At 42.4% G+C, this 26,648-nt stretch overlaps 3 non-coding genes across 3 annotated transcripts; all 3 read right to left on the bottom strand.

Moving 5' to 3' along the window:
* Positions 1 to 1,126: 1,126 nt before the first annotated feature.
* On the bottom strand, positions 1,127 to 1,219 carry trnar-ucu (transfer RNA arginine (anticodon UCU)). Its single transcript has 2 exons — positions 1,183 to 1,219; positions 1,127 to 1,162 (listed from the first exon to the last, which is right to left on the bottom strand). It is a non-coding gene; the product is annotated as a tRNA-Arg (tRNA).
* Positions 1,220 to 21,687: 20,468 nt separating this feature from the next.
* On the bottom strand, positions 21,688 to 21,781 carry trnai-uau (transfer RNA isoleucine (anticodon UAU)). The gene is made up of 2 exons: positions 21,744 to 21,781; positions 21,688 to 21,723 (listed from the first exon to the last, which is right to left on the bottom strand). It is a non-coding gene; the product is annotated as a tRNA-Ile (tRNA).
* A 4,148-nt stretch (positions 21,782 to 25,929) lies between these two features.
* On the bottom strand, positions 25,930 to 26,001 carry trnat-cgu (transfer RNA threonine (anticodon CGU)). The gene has a single exon. It is a non-coding gene; the product is annotated as a tRNA-Thr (tRNA).
* Between the last annotated feature and the right edge of the window lie 647 nt (positions 26,002 to 26,648).

The following is a 26,648-nucleotide window of genomic DNA, read 5'->3' as shown; positions in this document are numbered from 1 at the left end:
AGATGTACGAGGCTGAGAGGAAGATCCGCGATACCAGCTGCAGTTACCCCCGAAATGCAAGAACCTGTGGAAACACCCCTATATTTTCACTAACTTTTTAGAAAATAATCCTTTAAAAAAGATGATCTCATCATCTCGGCACGTGTCTCTGACTGCAGCCAGCACAGGAAGGGACCTGTGTAACGTCACCACGGCCAGGCAGATGCAGATGCCCCCATGAAGTCTCCTAGGGGGTTTATTGGAAATTGTAGTTCGTAACTAGTATCTACTGCCAGCTATGGTGAAGAGTTCAGACAGTGTCAGGCATCAAAAAGACTTCCCAAAACCCTGATCCTTTCCTTGATCCGGTGATGGCATCCAGACATTTCCTGCAACAAAGCCAGGATACGGTCTTCAACAACACGAGTGAAAAGCTAATTCCCAACCTTTGCAATCCTTTGCAAGGAAGCACCGCATGTGCTCAGTGTTAAATGCACTGTTCATTATTATTAATAATAATAATAATCTTTACATTATATAGCACCTTTAGAGGTGGCTTTTCAAAGCTCTTTACAGAATGACAACAATAAAGTTAAAAAATACACAAGATAAGCAGGATGAGAATACACAGTTAGAGGAGACAATATATGGTGGTATTAAATACAGTAGGAACAGAGGGGTAAAGAATAGTTCATTAAAGGCTCTTCTAAAGAAGAGGGTTTTGAGTCTGGATTTGAAGGAGTTTAGAGAAGGTGACTCTCTGATATCCTTGGGGATAAAGATCCAGAGCTTTGGGGCAAAACAGGAGAAGGCCCTGTCACCCATAGAGTGTAGATGGACTGGGGGACAGATAGGAAAACACAATTAGAAGAGCGAAGGTTGTGAGGTGGGGAGTAGGGCGATAACCCAGACAGGTACTGAGGTGCCAAGCCATGGAGAGCCTTATAGGTGAGCTTGAGGATTTTGAAGTTGACAGGAAGCCAGTGCAAGGACTCCAGGACAGGAGTGATGTGATCACAGTCCAGTGCTAATTTCTTTCTTGTGGCTGCTGGTTCATTTTCAACTGTGGACTCTTAAGAAGTCCTGTATTTGACTTGATCAACACTGATCCCTAGAGGATTTTGAAAGGTTCAATCGAAATGATACATGACTCCGGTGGGACTCAAACCCACAACCTTTGAATGACTTAATTCTATCGAGGCCTAGAAGTCCAACACGCTCTCCATTGCGCCACAGAGCCAGCTGTGTGAAAAAGTGTTTGCCCCCTTCCTGATTTCTTATTTTTTTGCATGTTTGTCACACTGAAAGTTTCAGATCATCAAACAAATTGAAATATTAGACAAAGATAACACAAGTAAACACAAAATGCAGTTTTTAAATGAAGGTTTTTATTATTAAGGGAAAAAAAATCCAAACCTACATGGCCCTGTGTGAAAAAGTGATTGAGATTTATCAGTCTGGAAAAGTTTATAAAGCCATTTCTAAAGACCAAAATTACCCCAATAGCACAGCGACGACTCTTCCAAGAGGTCACAAAAAACCCCACAACAACATCCAAAGAACTGCAGGCTTCACTTGCCTCAGTTAAGGTCAGTGTTCATGACTCCACCATAAGAAAGAGACTGGGCAAAAATGGCCTGCATGGCAGAATTCCAAGACGAAAACCACTGATAAGCCAAAAAACATCTTGATGACCCCCAAGACTTTTGGGAAAATACTCTGTGGACTGACAAGACAAAAGTTGAACTTTTTGGAAGGTGTGTGTCCCATTACATCTGGCGTAAAAGTAACACAGCATTTCAGAAAAGGAACATCATACCAATGTTGTTCCTTTTCTGGTGGTGGTAGTGTGATGGTCTGGGGTTGTTTTGCTGCTTCAGGACCTGGAAGACTTGCTGTGGTAAATGGAACCATGAATTCTGCTGTCTACCAAAAAATCCTGAAGGAGAATGTCCGGCCATCTGTTCGTGACCTCAAGCTGAAACACACTTGGGTTCTGCAGCAGGACAATGATCCAAAGCGGGCAAACTTCTATGCCCGCTTTGATGCTCTGAACACGGGCAATGCTGAGAAGACCCCAAGTGTGCAGGGCGAGTTTGTTCTGAAACTCTCAGAGCAGGATGTGCAGAAGACTCTGAGCAGGGTGAAAATCCGTAAGGCTGCAGGGCCTGATGGGATACCACCTCACGTCCTGAGGACATGTGCAGCCCAGCTGACCACAGTGTTTACGGACATCTTTAACTCCTCCCTGTCACAGTCCATGGTCCCCACCTGCTTTAAAAAAAACACTATTGTTCCAACCCCCAAAAAGACAAAAGTGACATGCCTGAATGATTCTGAATGATCTGTGGTGATGAAATGCCTGGAGAAGCTGGTGTTGTCACACATCAACTCCTCCATCACAGAGTCCCTGGACCCCTTGCAGTTCGCCTGCCAGAATAACAGATCAGTGGATGATGCTGTCTCCCTGGCTCTGCATACAGCCTTGGAACACCTGGACACTAAGAACTCGTATGTGAGAATACTGTTTGTGGACTACAGTTTAGCATTCAATTCCATCATACCCAGTCAACTGGTGACAAAGCTCAGGGGATTAGGTCTGTGCAACTCTGTCTGCAACTGGCTGCTGGACTTTCTTATCGAGAGACCACAGGTGGTGCGGATAGGCAATAAAACATCAACACCACTCACCCTGAGCACTGGAACCCCACAAGGCTGCTGTCTGAGTCCAAGGTTGTACTCCCTATTTACTCACGACTGCACAGCAAGATACAGCAACAACCGTATCATTAAGTTTGCCGATGACACCACTATAATAGGACTGATCAGTGATGATGACAAGTCCACTTACAGGGATGAAGTTGTACACCTGCTTAGGTGGTGTCATAGCAATAACCTGGACTTGAACATAAAGAAAACGAAAGAGCTAATAGTGGACTTTCGGAGACACAGGCCATACACTCACAGCCCACTCAGTATTGATGGAACGCAAGTGGAAACAGTCACCAGCTTTAGGTTTTTGGGAATTCACATCTCTAAAGATCTAACCTGGACTGTGAACACTGACTCTATCATGAAGAAGGCTCTTAGCACTAGATTCTTCAATACCTTCTATCCACAAGCAGTGAGACTGGCGAACACATTTAGCCATCCCCCTCGGACCACACCTACACCATCACCATCTACCTCTTTATGATTTCTTATCTATTGCACATCTCCAGTCATTGTTTACATGTGTGTATTGTTTACATTCAAACTGTCTACATGTTTACTTGCACATTGTCTATTGTTTGTTTGTACATTGTCTTGATGCACTGTTTGCACTTTGTCTTGTTTTTTACACTTGTTTTACAATCGAGAGACTTTCTGTAAGTAAGAATTCCATTGTACCAGTACCGGTTACATATGGCAATAAAGTTCAAGTTCAAGTTCAAAACACACCAGCAAGTCCACCTCTGAATGGCTTAAGAAAAACAAAATGAAGACTTTGGAGTGGCCAAGTCAAAGTCGTGACCTGAATCCGATTGAGATGTTGTGGCATGACCTTAAAAAAGCGGTTAAGGCTCGAAAACCCTCCAATGTGGCTGAATTACAACAATTCTGCAAAGATGAGTGGGCCACAATTCCTCCACAGCATTGTAAAAGACTCATTGCCAGTTATCGCAAACGCTTGATTGCAGTTGTTGCTTCTAAGGGTGGCCCAACCAGTTATTAGGTTTAGGTGGTAATCACTTTTTCACACAGGACCATGTAGGTTTGGATTTTTTTTCCCTTAATAATAAAAACCTTCATTTAAAAACTGCATTTTGTGTTTACTTGTGTTATTTTTGTCTAATATTTCAATTTGTTTGATGATCTGAAACTTTCAGTGTGACAAACATGCAAAAAATAAGAAATTAGGAAGGGGGCAAACACTTTTTCACACCACTGTTCATAGCTATATAAAACAGCTACAGAAAGCTGTAACTCATGCTTCTCCCATTGTCTTTAAATTAAGCTCCATAAATATTGACAATGAGTGGCCTGTTGTCTACGAATAGATACCACTGGGATTCGCACCCAGGGCCTCTTGGTTTTTAGTGAGGTGTTTTAACCAGCTAAGCCACGGCGCCAAACCTGCTAAATGTTACCACAACTTCAAACACCTGTGAGAAACGGGCAACTGCAGTGTTATGCCTGCTGGCTCCACAGATAATCCTTTTTTGAAGTTTAAGGAGAGGATTTCTTTGTCAATTCAATTAAACTTTTCAGAAATGCTGAACTATTGATGTGTTTCACACGCAGCACGGGCTCTCCTTTGCTTACAAATATTTTTTTTACACCAATTTACTCATCTACGATTTTTGCTGAGCATTTTGTTTGCTTGCTTCCTATTGTATACTGAGCTGATTTCTGTATTGTTCAATTTCCCTGTTGATTTTAATTTCTTGTTTTCTAAGACAATCAGACCAGCTGTTCTGACCTTACCTTGCACTGGAGCCACTCTTTTCTTTCCAAAGGCGTGGAGAGAGATACTACTGCAGGTAACACCCCATGAGAAACATCATGAGTTTCTGGAAAAGCTCTCTACCTGCCCGCTCCCCACACCGACGTGTGTGAGCAGGGATTTAAAGGGACATTCTGAAGTGTAGAAACATTTTATCATTACATACTTTTTCTGTGCAGTTAGTTCTCCTTCAACTCCGCCCGACAACAGAGGTCGTTTTTAATACAGGAGTAAAGGCACACTGCACATCTGCAAAACATCACGTTAAGGTTTAGGGAGAGCGACATCAGTGATTGGAAGGTACAGATGCAGCCATTCAAAGTGTGCGGTACAGACACGTACCGGAGGTAATTGGCTACGATGTCGCGCATTGTGACGCGCGATGACGCAAAATACCGCGGTACGTGATTGGTTGACCGACAGGGGCACTTGTGGTCCGTTGGTTGGTCATAGAAAGATTTACAGTAAATGTCTTTACTGTGCCCGTTTTAGCATTGAATATTCATATGGAATTTTACCACTGAAGGGAAATCTTAGTACCTGAGCATAAAAAGAATAGGAGCATACTGTAACGTGTGTGAAGGCCATAAACGATATTAATTTTGGAACATAAACATACAGTATATGGCTGTTCTCTGTACTTTAAATAAAAAATACACACCAGTATTCCATTTCTCCCTAAACATTTTAAGCTTCGAAGTCTTTAACTAATGTGATACTGGAGTCAACAAGCATACTTTTAGAATTTGATTTAAAGGGAATATAATATGGAATCGCGTATCTAAAGAAATTAATAACAATATTATTATATTCATGTACCGCAACACAAGAATAGTACACGCTGTACATTGTCTGTTGATAATGTTTCTGTAGTGCTTTTTCAGCAGTCTGCATGTGACCTTGCTGGTGGCACTGTGGGTTAGGCTCCTGCCTCCTACCTCACATGCTGTGTGTTTGAATCCCGCTGGAATCATGACTTTTTTTTCAACAAACATTTCTTTGAAAAAATAAAACATTTCCCTGTGTCAGAGATTAAATAAAACCTCACTCGCACCAAACAAATTTATATTTCTAAATATCACAACATGATCAAATTTAAGTCATTTTAATAACAATGAATAGTCACCTATGCATTACAATATAAACATTTATATTGATTTAAATCGCGTTTTGATTTAAATCACAAACGCGGGTTTAAATATATGTGTTTCTTGATTCACAATCAGACAAATGCAACATAAATTGATATCTTTGTCTTCTAAGTATCTTAATAAACTTTCAGCATAGCTTTCTCCCCGTTTAGATGTATTTTTCTTGGGATCTTGGGATCAAACATGGAAAGATTTGATTGTAATCATTTTTATTTTTTAAATACATTTTAGAAAAGTGTAATCTATACTAAAAAGTTGTACACCACCTGCTATAAAGATATATATTGTAATACTTTTGGGTTCGGATAGGACAGACACAAGAACTCAGACTTGCGGAGTTAAAGCAAGTTAAAGCCTTGATTTTATATATCACCTTTAAAAGTGGCATCTCAAAGCAAAGTAAATACCCCACACTGATTGTACCAATCTGTCATGCTAATAAAGCACCTTGAATTGAATTGAGAGAGAGAAGGGGAGGGCAAGCAAGCGAGAGAGCACAGCCAGGACAGACAGGCAAATAAGATACACTCCACAGACATTCACAACAGCGACATATCATAAAACACCTAACACTTGACACCTGAAGAAGGCTCCACGGCCGAAACGTTGTGTTCTCTTTCTTCTTTTTTTCAGCATGGAATAAACCTATTACTTGTTCCTTTGCAGCCTACGCATGCTGACGCAGCTACCCACCTGAACTATATCATAAAACATTTGCACATATAGTTAAATTATTATTTGTTTTTCAGGAAGTTAAAAAAAACACTTGAATTACTTATCCAGTCTCTCGAAATAAATTTTTTTTTCAAGCAATGCAACTAACGTCGGGCAATGTGTTTTTTTTTAATCCAACATTGACAGCCACATCTTAAATCTTGTCAGTCAGCTCTTTTTTCTCTATTTGAATTGTGGCAATTCAAACAACCTGGGATAGTAAGTGGTCTCAAAGTCACAGAGCTCACAGACCTTTCACAACAGATGACAATTCCCTTAGTCCTTCCTTAGTCTTCCTGAAATTGTCAGATTATGAGTGAACAAAAGCATTTTATTAAAAATTTAATAAAAAATATTTTTTTAATCGCGTATCTAAGGAAATAGCAGTATAACCTTGTTCATGCAGTGGCATGTTACGTTATTAATTTGGGTGTCTCCTCTTGCCAGAAAGCTGTAAATTGCATTTTGAGTGCGGTTTTTGACTTTTTTTTAATTGCAACCCATAAATAAAGCTGATACTGTTTAGACTTTTAATTATTTTAAACTGTATTATAGCAGCACAATGCAACGTAAATTGCAAAAATGCACTTGGAATCTGTCCAAGCCCTGCTTTGTCAGGCATTTTCTTTTACTGTAACGGACATAAAAACTCCCTTGCTTTTAACAGAGCGTTTCATAATTTCTAACTAAGAAAATTATTTAAACTGCTACACTTATCATTCAACCAGAGCTCGAAATATCACAAGGATCCTCAAGAGCACAGCAAAGACTGTATTAAAAGTATACTAGTGACAAACTAGTATACTTTAGATCTTTTTTTTTCTTATACGGGGAAAATCTGATCATGTTTCTCTATAACAATAAAAAAAACATTATTTTACATATCACCTTTATGTGATATCACCTTAAGGACAGCACATACAAGTGTTAATTGCACAATGGACCGTGCAAATAAATTTAAAATAGTCTTCTTTAGGTGTGAGTACAGGAGTGGATCGCAGAAGGCATAATCAGCAAATTAGGAAAACAAAGAACAGGACAGGTGAGACGTGTATCCAGAGAGCGGGTGATCAGAAAAAGGAACAGCTGTTATGCCCAGGTTTTATGCTCTCTCTGCTGAATGAATAAAAGCATTTTATTAAAAACGCGTTTGCGCTTGTCTGGGTATTTACTTTGTAATCTGTGGTTTACATCTACTGTATTGCTTTGAGATGCCACTTTTAAAGGTGATATGTAAAATAAAGTTTTTTATTATTGTTATAGAGAAACATGATCAGATTTTCCCTGGTTCAGAAAAAAGATGATTAAAATCTGTAATCTTTCCACTTGTATGTCATCGGAAAATACAAGAAGTTTCTACTTTGTGTAAGGATGGTATCAAAAAGTAATCTAACTGGTGAGAAAGCTGTGCTGCTCAAAGCGCTTTACAGGATAAAAACAATAACAACAATAGTGTTAGGCTGGGCAAACGATTTTTTTATAGAAATACAAAATGAGATATAATGATGTGTTCCGGCTAAGACATTAACAAGTACAACCCCCCTTTCTGAGGGAGTGCTGGCTGTGACGAATTTAACCGGTTTCACAGGTATTTTCAAAGTAGAAGGGGGCAAGATTTTCCAGCGAAAGACACCTCCCCCCTCCAAAAGTACATTACTTACTAGTTAAGAAAGCTAGGCTCCTCAATGAAATCGCTTTAACATGCTAATGCGTTGGTGTAACAGTCCGGGCGTGGCAAGCTTCTAATGTCAACCCGACTACGGCAAAAGGAACCCTTCTTTCATTGGAAAACAATGAACATATTCTAGCCCTAAATGAATTAATAGCAAACATGGTTTACATAAAAGACATTTTTCCAAGAAAGTTTAGCCTTTGTCACTAATGAAACCACTAAATAAAGACATAAATATAGAAATCTTAAGATTTTAAAAATACATGACTTTGCTAAAATTTATTTAAAAATAAAAACGATTACAAACGCCAGCGGAGAGAGAGAACAGGGGAGGGATGTTGGTTTTGCATTAGGGGATGGGGCTATGGAAATTAGGTCTATTTGGGAATGTGGAGTTACATGTTCTGGTTGTTTGTGAATTATCGTTGTTGAGTATAGAGTGTTGAGGTATTGATTTTGTGTAATGCTTTATGTTGAAAATTGAGATGGATTTAGTTTATGATAAAGAGGATAAACAGGGATGGGAGGAGGGTTTGGTTTTGCATAAGGATTATGATAATTGGAGGAATTTGAGTGAGTTTGCGGGCTATTTTTGGTTTGTATTACAAATAATTCATACTAGAGATTGAGATTTGTTGTGGTTTTGTTGAGATTTAACTCCGCAAGTCTGAGTTCTTGTGTCCGTCCTATCTGAGCCCGAAAGTATTACAATATGTATCTTTATAGCAGGTGGTGTACAGCTTTTTAGTATAGATTACACTTTTCTAAAATGTATTTAAAAAATAAAAACGATTACAATCTAATCTTTCCACGTTTGATCCCAAGATCCCAAGAAAAATAAATCTAAACGGGGAGAAAGCTATGCTGAAAGTTTATTAAGATACTTAGAAGATAAATATATCAATTTATGTTGCATTTGTCTGATTGTGAATCAAAAAACACATATATTTAAACCCGCGTTTGCGATTTAAATCAAAACGCGATTTAAATCAATATAAATGTTTATATTGTAACACATAGGTGACTGTTCATTGTTATTAAAATGACTTAAATTCGATCATGTTGTGATATTTAGAAATATAAAAGTCAATTAATTATCCATAATATTGCTATTCTATTTTTTCAAAGAAATGTCGCAGTACACGAATATAATCATATCGTTATCAATTTCTTTAGATACGCGATTCCATATTATATTAGCAGAAAAGCTTAAAACTACCACTTTTTAACATGCTATTTCACATGTTAGTTAAAGACTTCGATGCTTAAAATGTTAAGGGAGAAATGGAATACCGGTGTGTATTTTTTCTTTAAAGTACCGATTCCTGGAATCTGGCTGGCTGACATCCTTCTGAAGTGGTTCCATAATATCTGGTATACGGAAAAGAAAGCGTTGATAAAAAAGCCTGGATTATCATGTATCTGATACAAGTATCTTTTAATACAGTCTTTGCTGTGCTCTTGAGGATCCTTGTGATATTTTGAGCTCTGGTTGAATGATAAGTGTCGCAGTTTAAATAATTTTCGTAGTTAGAAATTATGAAACGCCCTGTTAAAAGCAAGGGAGTTTTTATGTCCGTTGCAGTAAAAGAGAATGCCTGACAAAGTAGGGCTTGGACAGATTCCAAGTGCTTGTACAAATGTGCTAAAGAAATTATACTTTGAGTTTACAGCTTGTCCAAAGTCATTCATTATTAATACTATTAGTAATATCTTCGGTAAAGGCTTTGATGTATAAATATTTCTGATAAAGGTAGGTTGTGTACTTTTGTCCAACTGAGCAATCTTGCTTTCATAAAATATACCAAATTTTTAATGACTGATGATTAACATGCTGTAATACACAGTTTAAATTTAAAAGCTCAAAATTTATACCGCGAAATACCCCACCCATTTTGAATGGCTGCATCTGTAGGAAGTTTCGGGTCACTTTTTTTGTTATAGATTCAAGCAACCCTAAATACCTTTTCAAGAAACATTTCAGAATCCATGTCACATCCAGTACGATTGCTACACAGGTCTACAGAATACAATCAGAATACTGTTATTTTGAATACAATCAGAATACTATATAAAACACACCGCCCAAAACATTTCTAAAACAGGAATTACACGTTTAGGAATGCGCCCTCCTTTATACATTAAATAAAAGGTCTGAAGCCTGCTCCAAAGAAGAACTATATTCAGAGCTGACAAAGAAGTGATAGGAAACATCTCGGAAAACGAAGGTGCTGTAGTTTTCAAGCGTCGGACACCAAGAGCTGAACCCGGCGTCCTCTGAAAAAAGTAAGGTGTTGGGAGTGTGGCTGGGTGGTCTAAGGTGATGGGTTTGTGCTCCAATTTCTTCGCGGTGTGTTTTATATAGTATTCTGATTGTATTCAAAATAACAGTATTCTGATTGTAATTTCTTCGCAGGGGTAGTTTTGAATTTTGCTGCTGCTAAGTGTTTGTGGGTTAAGACCATCCTTCTATTGCGAGTTCAATGGGTAAAAACTTTGCTTGACAGTCTGTTGAGAGACTGAATTAGGTGTTTCAAGATAGTCTTTGTTAGCTTAACATCAAGGCAGAAAAAAGCCTCATTTTGTCTTCCCAACAGCAATGCTCTTTGGTCCCTTCAGCGTTATGCAGGGAACAACATCTGCCGTGATCACTTTTCAGAGTCAGTGCGAATTGTAGTGTGCCATAGTTGTTTTTAAAATTGGTTTTGTCGGCATGCTGCATTTGTCTGTGAAACTTTAATGCTGTGTTTTTTCACGCCGAATCGATGGCAGGAGCAAAGCTTATTCAACCTTTGCACTCAGCGCTCAATCAGAAATACAGTATGTATTACTATTAGTGGCACTGAGGTCACTATGGTGCAATTGAGCGATGTAAGACCAATGGCATAATGGATAACGCATCTGACTTCAGATCAGGAAATTGTATGTTTGACTCCTGCCTGGCTTTTGTTGCATTAAAACGACTTACTTTCCTTTATATAAATTAACTGCACCTTAAAGCTATAGAAAACACTTTGGGTAAATTGTCGAAATTCGCATGAGGCTGCAGACAACTTAACACTACTGTCTGGAGATCAGCTCCTTCTCTGAGCTCCATTGGAATGAAATCCCGTGGGTAGCAAAGATGGAGAGCAGCTCAACTTGTGCTCAGTACGGTGCTGAGGGTTCAAGTGTCGTTCTACTTAGCACAAACTCCACAGGCTCTGAATCAGACCATTTCAATTAGTTTGGTCATTTCAATTAGTTAGGACACTTAATGTAGAATTATTACTTTGTCTGTCTCTTGTTTGTATATAATTTAATGTCTCTGATAACTTAATGTTAGTTTTTAATTTAGTTTTAGTTTTACGATGTAGGTTAATGCGTTGACATATGCACGAACACGCGAAATGTCTCACTCCTGATTCAGCTCATGCTCCATAGGAGAGAAGAGATTCCTCTTGCTTCTCGTACAACCATATCAGAACAGAAGCCCGTGTCACCCAGCTCTAATTCAAGAGTGACTCGCATCTTCAGCCCTTTTTTTGGTTCGTGATCATTAATTTCTTTAGTTATGATCAATATTGAACTTTTAAAAAATAAAAATAATCTAACATTCAGGCAGGTTTTTGAAAAGTATTAGGAGTTGGCAGGGCGCCCATTTGGAATAGTCGTCAGAAAATGTGAGAAAAGGAAAGTTACGTAAACTCTCACACACAGCATTAGAGATTGGAATCTGATTGTAAAAAAGCTACCTGTCTCCCCGTCGGTAATCAAACCCCAGTTTCTCCCATGATAGGCAGGGATACACACCATGACACTAACTAGGAGCACTTGCTAGCTGTTAGGAGGCATTTACTCTTATGGCTACTACTGTTTTGGGTTTCGACTTTTATTTTCATTCCTTCCAGAGGAGCGCATGAAAACGAGTTTCCATCTGCGCCATCCTCACTCCTGCTCTGCTATTGTCACAGCTCCTCCTTGTGCACGACCAACACCCATGGAGTCGGTTCTTTCAGCTTTACTAATTAGGTTTTCAAAGGCTGGAAGTAGGGCACAAGACACACGAACACTAAAAGCATCCTTATCTGCTTTCAGCTGCGAAATGTCATTCGTGGACGCTGAAGAATTTGTTTCCAAGGCAGCGGTTTCAAGCAATTTTGCGCTTTAAAAGTAGAGCAGTGCGTTTCCATTTTTATGCAGGCACACGATGACATAAGGAGATTGTCGTAGTCGGCAGGACTTGAACCTGCGCGGGGAGACCCTGATGGACTTCAAGTCCATCGCCTTAACCACAAAAACACAGCAGAACTCTTCAAACCAATTGAAGTCCGATTGAACCGGTCCACCAACCTGTCGTTCTGGGGATGCAGCAGTGTGGTCCGCGTCTTAGAGATCCCCAGGCGCTGGCACACTCTGGCGAAGACCTGGGATTCGAAGTTACGCCCCTGGTCACTGTGTAACTCCTCCGGCACCCCTAGCCTGGCAAACATCCCCTCCAGTAGTGCATCAGCCACGGTGGGGGCACTATGGTCCGGGAGGGCATAGGCTCCCGGCCACTTTGTAAAATAGTCCACCACCATCAGGACATAGCAGTTTCCGGCCTCAGTGCGCGGAAACTGGCCCAAAACATCAACCCCCACCTGCTCCATAGGAGTCCCCACCTGGTGTTGTTGGAGGGGGGTTCCTTCTGGGCCACGTGCACCACACACGTTCGGCAATACCGCTCCATGTCCCAGTGGCAAAGACCCCAATAAGAAGTTTTTTTTACAGCCGAAATGCCCCACGACCAGCTGGCCGTGCACCACTCGTGCAGGACCTCCATCTATCACACCATCTGCCCCTCTGGCTCCTTAAAGTGGAGCAGCCAGGTGAGGGACACATGGTTGGTCCTCAACCGGAATCGGGTCCTGAACAGGTACGGCCTGAAGTGGCGGACCGCCACCATCACCGCCAGCAGCTCACGACGGGTCACGCAGTAGTTCCGTTCAGCCTTATTCAAAACCCGACTATAATAGGCAACTACCCGCTCCCCATCTGGCCCCTCCTGCACCAACAACGCGTCCAACTCTGAGACACTCGCGTCGGTATCCAGGATATACGGTTACCACGGATCGGGGTAGGCCAGCACGGGGACCCCCACCAGAGCTTCACGTAACCGGCTGAAAACCGTCTTGCAGCCCGAGTTCAAGTCGAAACGGCGGCCCTTATCGGTGAGGCGGTGCAGCGGGGGAGCGATGCTGGCAAAGTCCCGGACAAACCTCCGGTAATACGAAGCCAACCCCAGAAAGCTGCGCAGCCAACCCCTCATTTAGGCGACCTTACCTGGGTCTGTAGCCACCCCTCACAGTCCAACAACATGTCCCAGGAAGTTCACCTCCTGCCTCAGGAGCTCACACTTGCGGGGATTGAGCCTCAGGCCAGCACGGCGGATGCAGGCCAGCACCGCCTGGAGGTTCGTCAAGGCCTGGTCGAAACCCTGGGCATGAACCAGCAGATCGTCCAGATATAGCACACACTGGTTCCACGAGACCGATGCTAGCACCCTCTCCATCAGCCTCTTGAAAGTCGCCGGGGCATTGCACAGCCCAAAGGCAGTAAACTGCCAGAGGCTTCGAGCGAGTGGTACCTGCCAGTAGCCACAGCGGAGGTCAAGGGAGCTGAACCAGGTCGACCCGGTGATGTAGTCCTTGGCATCGTCTATCCTCGTCAGGGGGTAGGAATCCTTCCAGGTGACCTCGTTCAGCTTGCGGTAGTTTACACAGAACCTCCACGAACCTTCTTTTCTTTGGACCAGTACAGCTGGCGCCGAGGGCTCGCGGAGGGCTTAATCACTCCTGCTGCGGCCATCTCCCTGATCTTTTCCTCGGCGGCGGTCCGCTTGGCGTGAGCCATGCGTCCAGGTGGGATGCGGATGGCAGAGGGTCACCAGTCTCGATGTCGTGTTGGTAGAGGTCCTCAACACCGCGCCTCGCTTCCACGCAACCGCCGCTGCCTTGTCTGGCCCTCCGGCCGACTCGGGGGCAGGATCCGGCACGCTCGCTCCCCGGCTCACAGGCCCGGTCTGCCGCCGCCGCCACTGACTCTTTTTCCCCCGGCTCCGGCAAGCCCGCGTCCCTCGGCCTTCGCCGGGCCTGCCCTCCACCAGGTGAAGTTGCTCCCACTGCCACACCAACTCCTGCAGGCCCAAGTCCAAACTGGCCCCCACTCGCTGCAGTAGGTCCAGCCCCAGAATCCAGTCCTCCTGGATGGGTACGAGGTAGCAGGGGTGGCGCACCATCGCTGCACCTAGACGAAAGGCAAGCACCTGTTTCCCCCGCACTGCGGCGAGCTGTCCCATCACAGTCCTTAGCCGCAGGCTGGAGGCCTCTCATCCTGGGGGGTTGGTGCCCTCGGTGTCGGGGAGGATGCCCGGCCAGAGTAGGGTTACCGATGAACCCGTGTCGAGCAGGGCCAGGCAGGGTTGTTCCTCGATTCGATTCAGCACTGGAGATACAGGCTATAGCCGACTCACCCCACAGTGGTGTGAGGGGTGCTGGTCTTCACAGCGCTCTCCGGAGAGAGGGTTGAGGTGTTCAAGGGCGGCCGTCCCCGCACTGAGCCGACCCGTTCCCGTTTCCTGTTTCCCGACACTGATCGAGGAGTGCGAGGTTTGGGTGCCCAGCAGAACCGGGCTCGGGGTCGCCTCTTCCCGCTGCGGTCGCAAAACAGCGTGCGGGGCTGTTCCGCAGGGGTTGCTGCACGGGCTGGCTTCTCTTCCCCCTTGCTGGACTCCTCCGTCGCTGCCTCGGTCTGCTGGCAGGGCGCCCTGCGTCTGCTGGTGCTTCCAGCCACCCCGAACACGGCCTCAGCCCGTGTAGCAAGGGCCAAGGCCTGCTCCAGCAATGCCGGCGCGGCCAGCTGCACATGGCGCTGCAGCTCCTCGTGTGAGAGGGCCTTGAGAAAGGCCTGGAGAGCCAACTCCCGCTGCGCCTCCCGGGGAAAAGTTGGGTATCCTCGGCGGGCGAGGAACAAGACATCCGCGGCGACCGGGCCCAGTCGCTCTCCTGGTTAGCGGCGCCGCAGGGCCAGCCTTTCCCGCATCAGGTCCGGCGCCTCCTCCACACCGAAGCGCAGCTGGAGAGCTGCTGCCAGCGCCGCGTATTTGCCTCAGTCCTCCTCCGGGACATCCAGGAGCACCTGGCAGGCCGCTCCTTCCAGCGCCACCACCAGGTGGCCGGCCATCTCCGCCCGGCACCAGCCATTCGTCCGGGCCACGAGCTGGAACTGCGCCTCGTAGGTTTCCCAAGGCGCTGCCCCGTCGTAGCGACCGGGTTGCACTCGCACTGATGGGTGTGGGAATCGCTGGTCAGCTCTGGCAGGGAGGGTATCTTCTCTTTGGGGCATCCACTGGGCGGGAGTAGCAGTAGGAGTAGCAGGCAGGCAGTCGCCCCAATTCTACCGGCAGGACCACTACTGGATAGTGGCCACCTGTCGCACCCAGGAGTTGCTCAGGCTCAGGCTCCCTATGTGCGCTGCCGATGGGTTCTGTCTCTTTTAGAGTCAGACAGCACTTGACAGAATTGGCTAATGTCTGCCAAGATTTGTCCATCCTGCCCACTCTGACACCAATGTAGCGTTTACAGGTTTTTCTCAGAACAAAGGACCAGTGGAGACGCGATTAACAAACCAAGCAATAGCTTTATTCTTTAACAACCACAAAACCAAACACAGGATATACATGCACATGAGGAGACTGACAGAACACGTACACATCTTTAGGGTGGTAATTACTTAACAACACGCTATACACTTATAAGACTACACAGGGCACTAGAACTACTAGGACATTATTTACACAGGTAGGGTCAGCCGCTGGTCACCGTGCTGACCCTCAGACTCTCCCCGGCTACAACTCCCAGCATGCCCAGCGGTACTATGCACGCCTAGGGGCGCTTCCTCCTCACCACCAGGCGAGGGCATTACAATATATATATATTTTTTCTCTGGTTCTCAGCAGTATCATTGGGCTGAACTCCAGTTAAATGCTTGTCTTAGAAAGATCAAAAGTGAGCGAGGGAAGATGGGTAGAGATTAATGGAAGTTATAAAGGCAATGGGTTGGCTCTGCTTAAGCTTTATTCAGACCTTATTAGGGCAAACTCTATGGGTCAATTGCATCGAACTGAAAGTAGCATACTAACAGGAGTTCAACCCGTGCTTAGAACGCAGATGCCGTCTAAACTTGTGCTCCACCTTAAGTCCAATTGCAACAAACTTTGCTGCTGTGCTTAGTCCGCAGTGCCGAACTTTACCTGTTCTCAATTGCAATGAACACAAAGTAACAACTGCAGCACTCCAGAGTAACTAAAGTAGCGGACTAATTTAAACTGTCTTCATATGGCTTAGCACCATACTCGGTGTAACGCAGGATTGCATTAGAAGGCTCCCAAATATAGTGGAAATAATCCGTTGCTTGGAAATGTATTGGAATATTAATTAAAATTGCTTTACACTCATACCATATTTATTAATAATGAAGTTTATTAATGTGTGTATTTACAGAAGTTTCATTTACTATTTATGTTTAATGTCAATCATTACTAGTAGCTGTGAGCTTTAAGATATGCTAGGAAGTGAAGAGAACAGAACAGAGCAAATGGTTATATAAATAGAGTGGGAGCTTTTAATATGTTCTATAAAATTTGGGAGTCAACTGAATAGATTTGCTAAGTATTTTATTGTGATGGGTCTCTGTATTTGTGGTTATTAGTGGAAAGCAGGGATAATAAGGAAATGGGTGGCATGTTAAAGAAAAAAACTTGGCTTCTTAAAAGTGATTATGACAGAAGAGACAGTGCACTGTGGTCCAATAATGACTGTGTTGAAACAGCCAGAGTGTGCTGCATGCCATGGAGATGGAAAAGGTAGCTCATCCCAGTCAATCGCAAGGTTGTGTAGGACTGCACATGACCTGATGATGATGGTGCTGGCTCTTGATGGACTGGTATACAAACCAAATGACAGCCAAGCAAAGCATTAGTTGTTTTACAATTCCGAAAGATTGTTCAAAGTGGCTTCTTGCATTTTTATGACTCCTGTTATAGTGCTTCTCTTGTAATGATGTAGGATTGTGCACAGGTGTCAGAAGATATAGTCATAAAGAATAACCACAGGCAAAACAACATGCCAGCTTGCTCTTCCCTACTTTGAAAGGAAGATATTGGAACTGATTAAAGAACTTAACTTGAAATGTAAGCTCCTACTGACACAGGAGAGAGAGTTCTGAAAAGTAAGCACAAGGCACACTGTGGATAAATAAATGTATTAATTTAAAAAAAGAAATACTGAGAAGGTCAGAGGAACAATAATTGTTGTATTTATTTGCTCAGGTAGTTTTATAAGTTTAACTCTAGTAAAGTTCTGTTAAAAATAAAACTGGTCATTAGTTGGCGTCTTTTGTAACGATTTAGCAATAGTGACATGTCGGCTTGTTCGACTGGAGTGTTAAACAAAATTAATACAGTAGCGTCCTGTCTCAAGTGTACAGCTACAGTTCTCGTTTGTTTCGTGACTACTTGCAATTGCATTAGTCTGTGTAAAAAAAGACTTCTGCAGCTCCAGTGGTGCGATCGAACTCATGCTGAGATTGAGTTCAAGCCTCACCTGGAGCAGTGTGGCCTATATCTTCAAATATTTAAACTAACTGACCAGTTTAGGTCCTGTTAAGTATTTGCTGGAGATCAGGTCTAAATTAACATGAAAGGAACAAGTAAAGGTTTGTTCCTTGTCAGACCTGAAGAAGGCTCCAAAGCTCAAACGTTGTTTGCTTCTCTTTTCAGCATGGAATAAAATTTTACTTGTTCCTATGCAGTCCACACATGCTGACACAGCTCCCTACTTAAATTACCATCAGCAATGGACCTCCAGCAGACCTATACACAAATATATGAGAGAGGTCTACTGAAACGAGAGGAGCACGATGGAGTACCGAAGACTTGAAAAAGCACTCACTTTTCTGTGTTTTTGTTGTTACCCAGATTTGTTTTTAATGTTCTTTTTCTCTTTGTTTTGAAGTTGTTCTGTTTTTTTTTTCTTTTTTGTAGGTGTTAGACTACTACAGGGATTTACCTAGGTTCTATTAAGACTTCTTTTATCAAAACATATTTTATTAATAAAAGCGTGATTTCTTAATAATCAACTTTAATGTTATCTTTATTAGTAGCTGTATTACAGGTAATGCATGCACAGCCTTTATTATGCTATAGTGAATTTTCAGGTATCCCATGGCGGGAAGAGAACTGAAATTAAGGAAATACTTATTTAAAGGGGTCTTAAAGTCTTAAAAGTGTTCTGTCACATCTGGGTGTTAATTGAATAGATTTGTTGTATTATTTCATATGATTTGACTCTACACTTGTGTTTCTCAGGAGACAGCAGTAATATTGGGGATTTGCGGGTACAGATAATAAATTATACTATACAAGTGTAGAGGTTTGATGGGTTAACTGAGACAATTATTAATTGAAGCAGTAATCACGAGGTTGTTCGTTGTGGTTTTTAGAAAATCAATTGTCAGAACAACTAACAACGCACACACACGGGTTCAATACACGAGATACATTTATTCATATAAATTGTGCACCAAACATATACTAGTCTGCCTGGATACGAGCAGCAGACCTTACTGTGAGGGTTATCAATAAACAAAGTATATAATCTCGAAGAGATGCAAATACAAAGAGATAGACAACAGAGAATATATGTCAATATATATCGTTCGGTTACCAAATCGCTAATCAGTGTTATTACCCACTGTTACTCTAAACTCGGAAGTAAATACATTACTCATGAATTAAATTGATAACAACTTGTGTTGAGGTACAATTGAATTCTCGAGACGCAATGTAGAACATGGGGTTTACTTATCCACTGTGTATGGATTTGGAATTTCCCGGCACGAACACCAAACTAGCTGACAAGCTCTGTTGCAGCCTCGGTCCCAGCGGTTGTCCAATGGGCATTGTCCCGGCGTCCTCTGGCTACCGGCCAACCAGTCGAGGTGCAGCTCGGAGTAGGACGGGCGGAGGAATCTGACTGCGGCGCGCAGGGCAGTCGTTGCTCCGAGGGGATCTACCAGCAGTCTGGCTGGCTAGTAGAAAGTCTCTATGCACTATGCACTCTATGCAGTGTGACGGCTAGTCCTCACAAGTCACTCTTTTGCCCAGGAAGAATCTGGTTCGTTCCCGGTCCAGCGCTGCTTCTGAATAAGCTATTCAGGTTATCGACGAGGGTCCAACTGTGGGCTGCCGTTGATTAAGCGGAGCGTTCACGTTGGTAGAATTCTGAGTACGTACGGGATCCTCGGCCCCGCGCTTAGAACAAAGTCCAAGTCCCTTTGTAGACAACAGCCTTTGTCACGTGATTGTCTCTGAGGATGTGCGAAAATGGCCAAGGAGAGCCCTGATCTGAGCTTGCGCTCCCTTTTTGACCAAGACACAGATGTGTTCTGATTGGTTGAGAGTTTGGCGGGCATTGGAGACCCACATGGTGTTACCACACCCTGCCAGTCTCTGATTGGTTGATCAAGGTGAGATACGAGTCACTTACTCCTGACACTTAGGAATGCAGTCCAGATGTCCATTTGGCACTCCCTAGACAGATAGGCGCCAATGGATGACCATTGATCATGATAGCCAGGCTTATCTAAGTGCATCCCCGTTTGGGAGCTGTCCCTCATCAAAAGAAAACATCTTAAATCAGCCTGCATGAATACTTTCTCTGTGGCTGCACCACAGAGATGGAGAGTGAGATGGGGCCTCATTAAGGAAAGCACAGCAACGCTTAATTCTGTCTTATTACCAAGCATTGCTGCTACAACTGCTTAAATTCAAACTAAACAGGACTATGGGAATGAGATTTGATTTCGAACTGGGTTTTAAATAAATAGGACCGCTGCACTACATTGTGCTTTATGTAAGACAAAAGGTGGGCTTCCTGTGTTTTCGATAACTCAGTTATAAGAGCGGAGGAATATAGTGGAAACAGCTGGGAACTCTTTGTTCTCTGGTTTTAATCTGGCTGGAAGAAAGGTGTTTTTTATGTTCTTTAATCAAAAAGTGAAAATTTATCTTTCACTTAGTTGTCTTATTTTCTAGGCTTGTAGACTCCTCACTCTTCCTAAAAGAAAGTGCTGGAGATAAAGATACAGTAGTTGTCAGAAGTTAAGTTCAGTGGTAGAGCACATACAGGCTGTATGTGGTTGTTTTCAATCGCCGGCGTCTCCACTCTGGATTTCTTCCTAAGCGCGATATCTTTCCTTACTTGTGTGTGAATTTCAGCGCGACACATAAACCCTTTGTCTGTTTTATAAAGATTATATTTTAAATCAGTTAAAACAAAAAAGTACCAATTACATACACGTAGAAAACACATGTATCTAATTTGAAAATTTGGGCAATGTATTACTAGTAGTGGAGCTGAGCTCACAGAAGAGCAGTTGATATTGTTAAACCACGTATTATTTTTAAATGACGCTACTAAGCACTGGCACGGTGTTTGTGCAGTCCTACCCAAGCTTTCTATCAACTGGATGAGTCTCCTGTTCCATCTCCAATTCTTTCCGCACATTTCACCTGTTTCACCACCATTATCATTAGACTATAGCCACTAATACGAGAATACTGTTCTGAAAGACTGTCTTAAATAATAATGTTGAAAAGGGTAATGATAAGAGTTTTTTTCATTAAGGTAACCATACATTTGCCTGTATAGTACAACTTAGTATCTGTATCCGCAAATCCCCAATATTAATGCTGTCTCCTGAGAAACACAAGTGTAGAGTCAAATATTATTACAACAAATCTATTCAATTAACACCCCTATGTGACAGAACACATTTAAGACTTACACCCCTTTTAAATATGTATTTCCTTCAGTTCTCTCCCCGGGATACCTGAAAATTCATTATAGTATAATAAAGTCTGTGCATGCATTACCTGTAATACAGCTACTGATATAGATAACATTAAACTTCATTATTAAGATATTACACTTTTATTAATAAAATATGTATTGATAAAATTCCTTGTGAATAATTGTAGTGTCTGGAAAGCAATTGTTCATTACTTAATGACGATATTATTTCCACTACATTCAGGACAGTTCCAATGTAATCTATTGTTCCACTTCGTCTGCTTAGTCTCCTACTTTAGTAACATCTAATGGGGAGCAGCTGTTATTTTAGGTTTGTTGCAATTGAGAACAGGTTTGCTACAGAGCTGCTGACAAATTTCAGCAGCCAGTTTGTTGCAACTGACCCGTTGTAGCTACCAATCAGAAAAAAAAACAAACGCAACAACTTCAAAAGAGAAAGAACATTAAAAACAAATCTGGGGAACAACATAAACACAGAATCTAATGCGAGAGCTTTATCAAGTCTTCAGTGCTCCTCTTGTCTCAGTAGACCTCTCTCATATATTTGTGTACAGGTACACAGCTGATAGTAATTTAAGTAGGGAGCTGCATCACAGCATGCGTGGGCTGCAAATGGAAAAGTATAGGTTTATTCCATGCTGAAAATAGAAGTAAACACAACGTTTCAGCTGTGGAGCCTTCTTTGATTGTGACTCGAAATAAATCTTTACTTGTTCGTTTGATGTTAATTTATCTCCATCAAATACCTAATAATATCTAAACTTGACAGTTGCTTTCAGTAGCTAAAGACGCTGCTCCAGGTGAGGCTTGAACTCACAACCTCGGCATGACTCCGCTGTGCACTGCTGTATAAGTACCACGCGCTGACCGATTGCGCCACTGGAGCTGTGCAAGTCGTGCTCCTCATACAGACTGACGCTGCAGAAACACAGGGTGAAAACGGTTTCGGTTGTGGATCCATCTATACATGGGGAACACTAAAATAGCAAGGAAAATACAAGAAAAGAAACTGAAAGAATTGTGCTAACAGCAAAGGGGAACTGAGGGAGGTGGTCAGACAAGTAAATCAGCCTGGCAGATTATTTGTATCGACATTTTTTGAGTCAATCAGCAAACAGATTTCTCTTCATGTGCCTTAAACTGTGCAGTTTGTATCTTCGCTGTAGATAGGTTTCTTCAGAAGTCCAGTAAACTGACAATAATGGAGAACTAGCTGACGCACCCCGTCGTGAAGACCCTCTGTAAGGTGATTACACGTTTCAATTTCAAGTCGCCTCCTTTACACTCAATTGCAGCCCCGAAACTGAGAGAAAGCATGAGAAATGGCTTCAATTTCAATGTGAAAGTGCAGTACAGGCTCGATGGCTTCACATCTCCCATCAATCAAATAAAATTGCAGTAAAGCGATCTAAATATGACTCTTAAGTACTTGGAAAGATGATTATTTTGAGCGTGCCTCCAAGGGTCTGCTACGAGGCTTAAGTTAGCTTCTTATTCGCCAGCTTCTTATGCGTGTTTTTCGTTCCACCTTAAATGGTGCTGCTGTGATGTTATGTCGCCTTTCGCCTGTAGATGGCTCTCTTCGATCAGTACTAATCCGGCTGGAATACTGTAGACATCTTCACTGAAAAGGAATATCCAAATAAATAGCGACTGTCCAAATTATATTTTTGTATGGAATATATTTCAGAAAATCGCAAACCAATTTTAAAAACTCACCACAACACGGACTTACACTGGGAAAAGGTGACTGTACTTTCTGCTTATTGCTACGGCCTTCCCCCCGATTATGAAAATGTCTCACAGTTCTAACACCGACGTGTGAAAGACAATGTAACAGACTATCAAAATCCTGAAGTACAAGAAATTTTAATGCACCAGTTTTTTAAATATGACCCTCTGATCCTGGCATGTCAGTATACATTTCGAAAAAGTATGGCACCAATCGCACGAATTGCAATGGCACAAGTTGTTGAGAATATCACTGACCTTGCCGATATTTGCAGGGGATACGAATGTTTTGCACATGTTGAACTACAACACGTAAAAATTGAGCTTCTTAGTCAATATCACCGGGAATGTCCAATAATGACGAACATCAGTAGCTTCAAGGAAACTTTGACTCGCACATGGAGTTTCATCTTCAAATGGAGGGTGGGAGAATTTATTTGTACTCTCGTTGCTCATTAGCTAAACTATTTTAAAAATATGACACAGATTTGTTCGAGAAACTTGTAATCGCCTTAAAGAGAGTCTTCTTGAAGATGTGCACCAGCTAGCTCTCCACTGTCAATTGACAGGACTTTAGGAGAAACTGTTCTCATACAACCAACATACAAATTACACATCTTAAGGAACATGAAGAGAAATCCGTGTACTAAATAACATAAAATTGTCGCTGCAAATTATCACCAAGCTGTTTTATGTGACCACCTCTTTCCTACATTGCAGCGAGCACAAATCTTTCTGTTTCTTCATCGCAATTTTACTGTCTCTTTCCCCCATGTGGAGATAGATCCACAGCTGAAACTTTAGGTCACTTCCTGTTACTCTGCCCGATTGAAAGAGCTGTATTAAAGGCACTCCCATCTCTGCAGGAAAGATATTGCTGCTCTCAACACAATATACTACAGCCAAATATAGCGATACTGTCACTGCCTGTGGGCCACGTGTTCCTGCTGGCAGTCTATTATGTCATGTTCATCCACACCCAGAAACATTACTTCATCGCTATTTTACTGTCCCCCATGTGGAGATGGATCCACAGCCGAAACTTCAGGTCAGTTCCTGTTACTCTGTCTGATTGAAAGAGCTGTATTAAAGGCACTCCCATCTCTGCAGGAAAGTTAATGCTGCTCTCAACACAATATACTGCAGCCAAATATAGCGATACTGTCACTGCCTGTGGGCCACGTGTTCCTGCTGTCAGTCTATAATGTCATGTTCATCTACACCCAGAAACATTACTGCTGGAGCACAAGAGTTATATAGGCGCAGTCCATAGAGCAAGAATCTCTTAATCTCAGAACTGTGGGTTCAGCCCCCACATTGGGTCCCTCTGTGTCAATTTGATCCCCCCAATCCTCCTAGCATGACCTGATGGCGTAACAGTGATACCCAGTACCCAGCGTAATTCAGCTTTCTTTCCACTTGATTCAGATTTTGATCTGAAATCATCGGCCGAACAAGAGTTTGTCTAAATCGAGGGAGATCTGCTCACAAGCAAGTATTAAACACTTCAGCATTTTCTGTTCGAATACCACAATTTGTCAAAACACTGCCGCTTCTTAAGCTAATAAGTAACGGTTTTTGAGCACGCATTGTATTGTTAATGCTTATATTAAAAAAGCATAAATTCACATAGTGGAATTTGGACTGAACAAAGTAGTCCAGCCCTTTTACAACATTACATACCCACTGATTAAAGCTTAAAACTACAGCAGCAGGAGTAACAATAATGGCAACAACATGTTTGGAGTTCGGCATTTCATTTATTCTGCGGAAACATCGTATTGGAATGAACTGCCCGAGATAAAAGAGCTGACTACACGCTTTAGATTTTTTTAAAGCGGCGTTGCTTTTCCAGGTTTTTCTGAAATTCCTCGCATTTGAGCCAGCACTAAAACATTTCATTCCCGTCGCTGAATACATCGTGGAAACGGTATTTGCAACGGAATGCTGTCACACATGAAACCTTTTTGTTATTCGGTTCTGAAGTTTGAAAATGAAAATAAAACGGGGGTCACTTCATAGGCTTGAAAGAAGTCCAAGCAGCATAAAAACCCGTGAATTCTCACAAAGGCTGCACCTTTCTTCTGCTGCTGTTATAAATAAGCCTTAAACATTTGAATGCATGCCTTACTGCTGCTAATCATATTCACGTGTTTACAAAGCTTTTTTCTGTCCGTTATGTTTTTGCTAAGCAGTTTCTCCGTTTTCCTCGTACTCCCAGTGTAAAGGCAGGTAAAAAAGACAGGGTAAAACGCCTGATTGTCGGGAGTGGGATTTGAACCCGTGCCTCTATTTGGAGATCGAAACACAAAGCTTAAAAGACACGAAGCTGTGAATTTACTGTTTTAAACCGCTTGACTATCCTGAAAAAATGGGTACTGATTGCACCAGTCGCATCCGATTTTCCGTAACTTTAGAACGATTGATACGACTGGACGAACACAATTTGTGGCGTTTAGCATGACATGGAAAACGGTACCGGAGCATTCGGGTCCGGACTACCAGACTCAGAAACAGTTTTTACCCCCGCACTATCAAACTATTAAACTCCCAGCCTCTCTCACTCTCTCCTCACCTCTCACCTATGATCTGAACCTCACAGTGCCTTCTTTCTTACCAAAAACCCAAACACACATTGAAAATCTACTTCTACCATACATGTCAAAAGCTCAATCCCCTCATTTCTATCCCTTTATTTCATTCTTTTGATGCATGTTTTTGCACATAACCTGTTACCTTTTTGTTGTTTTGCACACTGCCTGTTGTTGTTTTTTGCACATCGGCTGTTGTCTTTCTTTTGTTATACAATTGTATTGATGTTGTGTTTTTTTCTTTGTACTACTTATGTCCGAGAGCTAGCTAAATAGCATTTCGTTATACCATATACCTGTGTATGAGTATAATGACAATAAACTTGGACTTGAACTTGAACTTGACATAGTCTTGCAGGCAGTATATTATTTTATCGTTTACTCGTATAAAAAAACATGGTCTTCTCATTCCTAAGTCAGATTTTTAGTGCTTTCAAACGTTACTTCCAACCTGGACTGACAGCTCACCAGATCTGTTTGTGATCAGACCATGGAGTCGGGGGCTGTACTAAGCGCACGTTCCTTCCCAATACTGAAGCGATCATTCGGAAGGTGGGTGTGAAGAGAGATAAGCTTTGTCGACTTAAAAACAAGGCAGGATATGGAAGAATACTAATCACTGGCGAAAGTTATGTTCTCTTACTATTGAGATCCCTACATTGCGAGTTTTTTTAAGACTTTGAAACTAAAGGAAAGCGGTGACAAATGAAACAGGCACGGGTGGGGTTTGAACCCACGCTCTTCGGTTTACGAGACCGACGCCTTACCACTTGGCCACCGCGCCTTCGAGTAAGCATGGGAATAAGGTTGTTCAAATTATTTTTTTCTGAATCTGGTTTACATCGCCAAATGTAAACCGGAGGCAGCAACAACAATAAAAGGGATACTTGTCCTTAAACTCGGACGTGATGTTCTGCAGACGTGCACAATGTCCTGTTTTCTTGCAGTGTAGACATTTTGCTGTTCACGCTCCGCATTCATCTGCTTTGTGCGTTGTTAGTCCGCACCTGTAACATGTAATGTCAGCCGTCCCCTGTTCTTCTATTTCTCTAGCATGACTGTGTCCTGCTGCTCGGCTTTTGTTTGTAAAGTTTGAGCGAGCGCCCCGTTCAGTGTCACTTTGTCACTGTGGTCAGAAAGCATTCTTGATTCTGCTTGAGCTGCTTCATGAATTCTAGCGACTGTAAGAGCTCTTCTTAAAGTCAGGCCTTCCTCCTGCAGCAATTTATAGTCTCTTATGTGCACATTTTTCCACAAGTTGATCTCTTAACATGTCAGTTTTCAATACTCCAAAGTCAAAAGATTTAGCCACTTCTCTTAGTGCAGTCACAAAAGCATCAACAGATTCGTCCTGAGACTAAGTTCTCTGCCTAAATTTATGCCGTTCCAAAACCGCATCTTTTAAGTGCTCTTGATTAAACTATGCATAGA

This window comes from Lepisosteus oculatus, chromosome 14 (genome assembly GCF_040954835.1).
Source record: "Lepisosteus oculatus isolate fLepOcu1 chromosome 14, fLepOcu1.hap2, whole genome shotgun sequence".
In the NCBI taxonomy this organism is placed as follows: domain Eukaryota; kingdom Metazoa; phylum Chordata; class Actinopteri; order Semionotiformes; family Lepisosteidae; genus Lepisosteus; species Lepisosteus oculatus.
The sequence above is the reverse complement of the archived record's forward strand: the minus strand, read 5'-3'. Positions and strand labels throughout refer to the sequence as shown.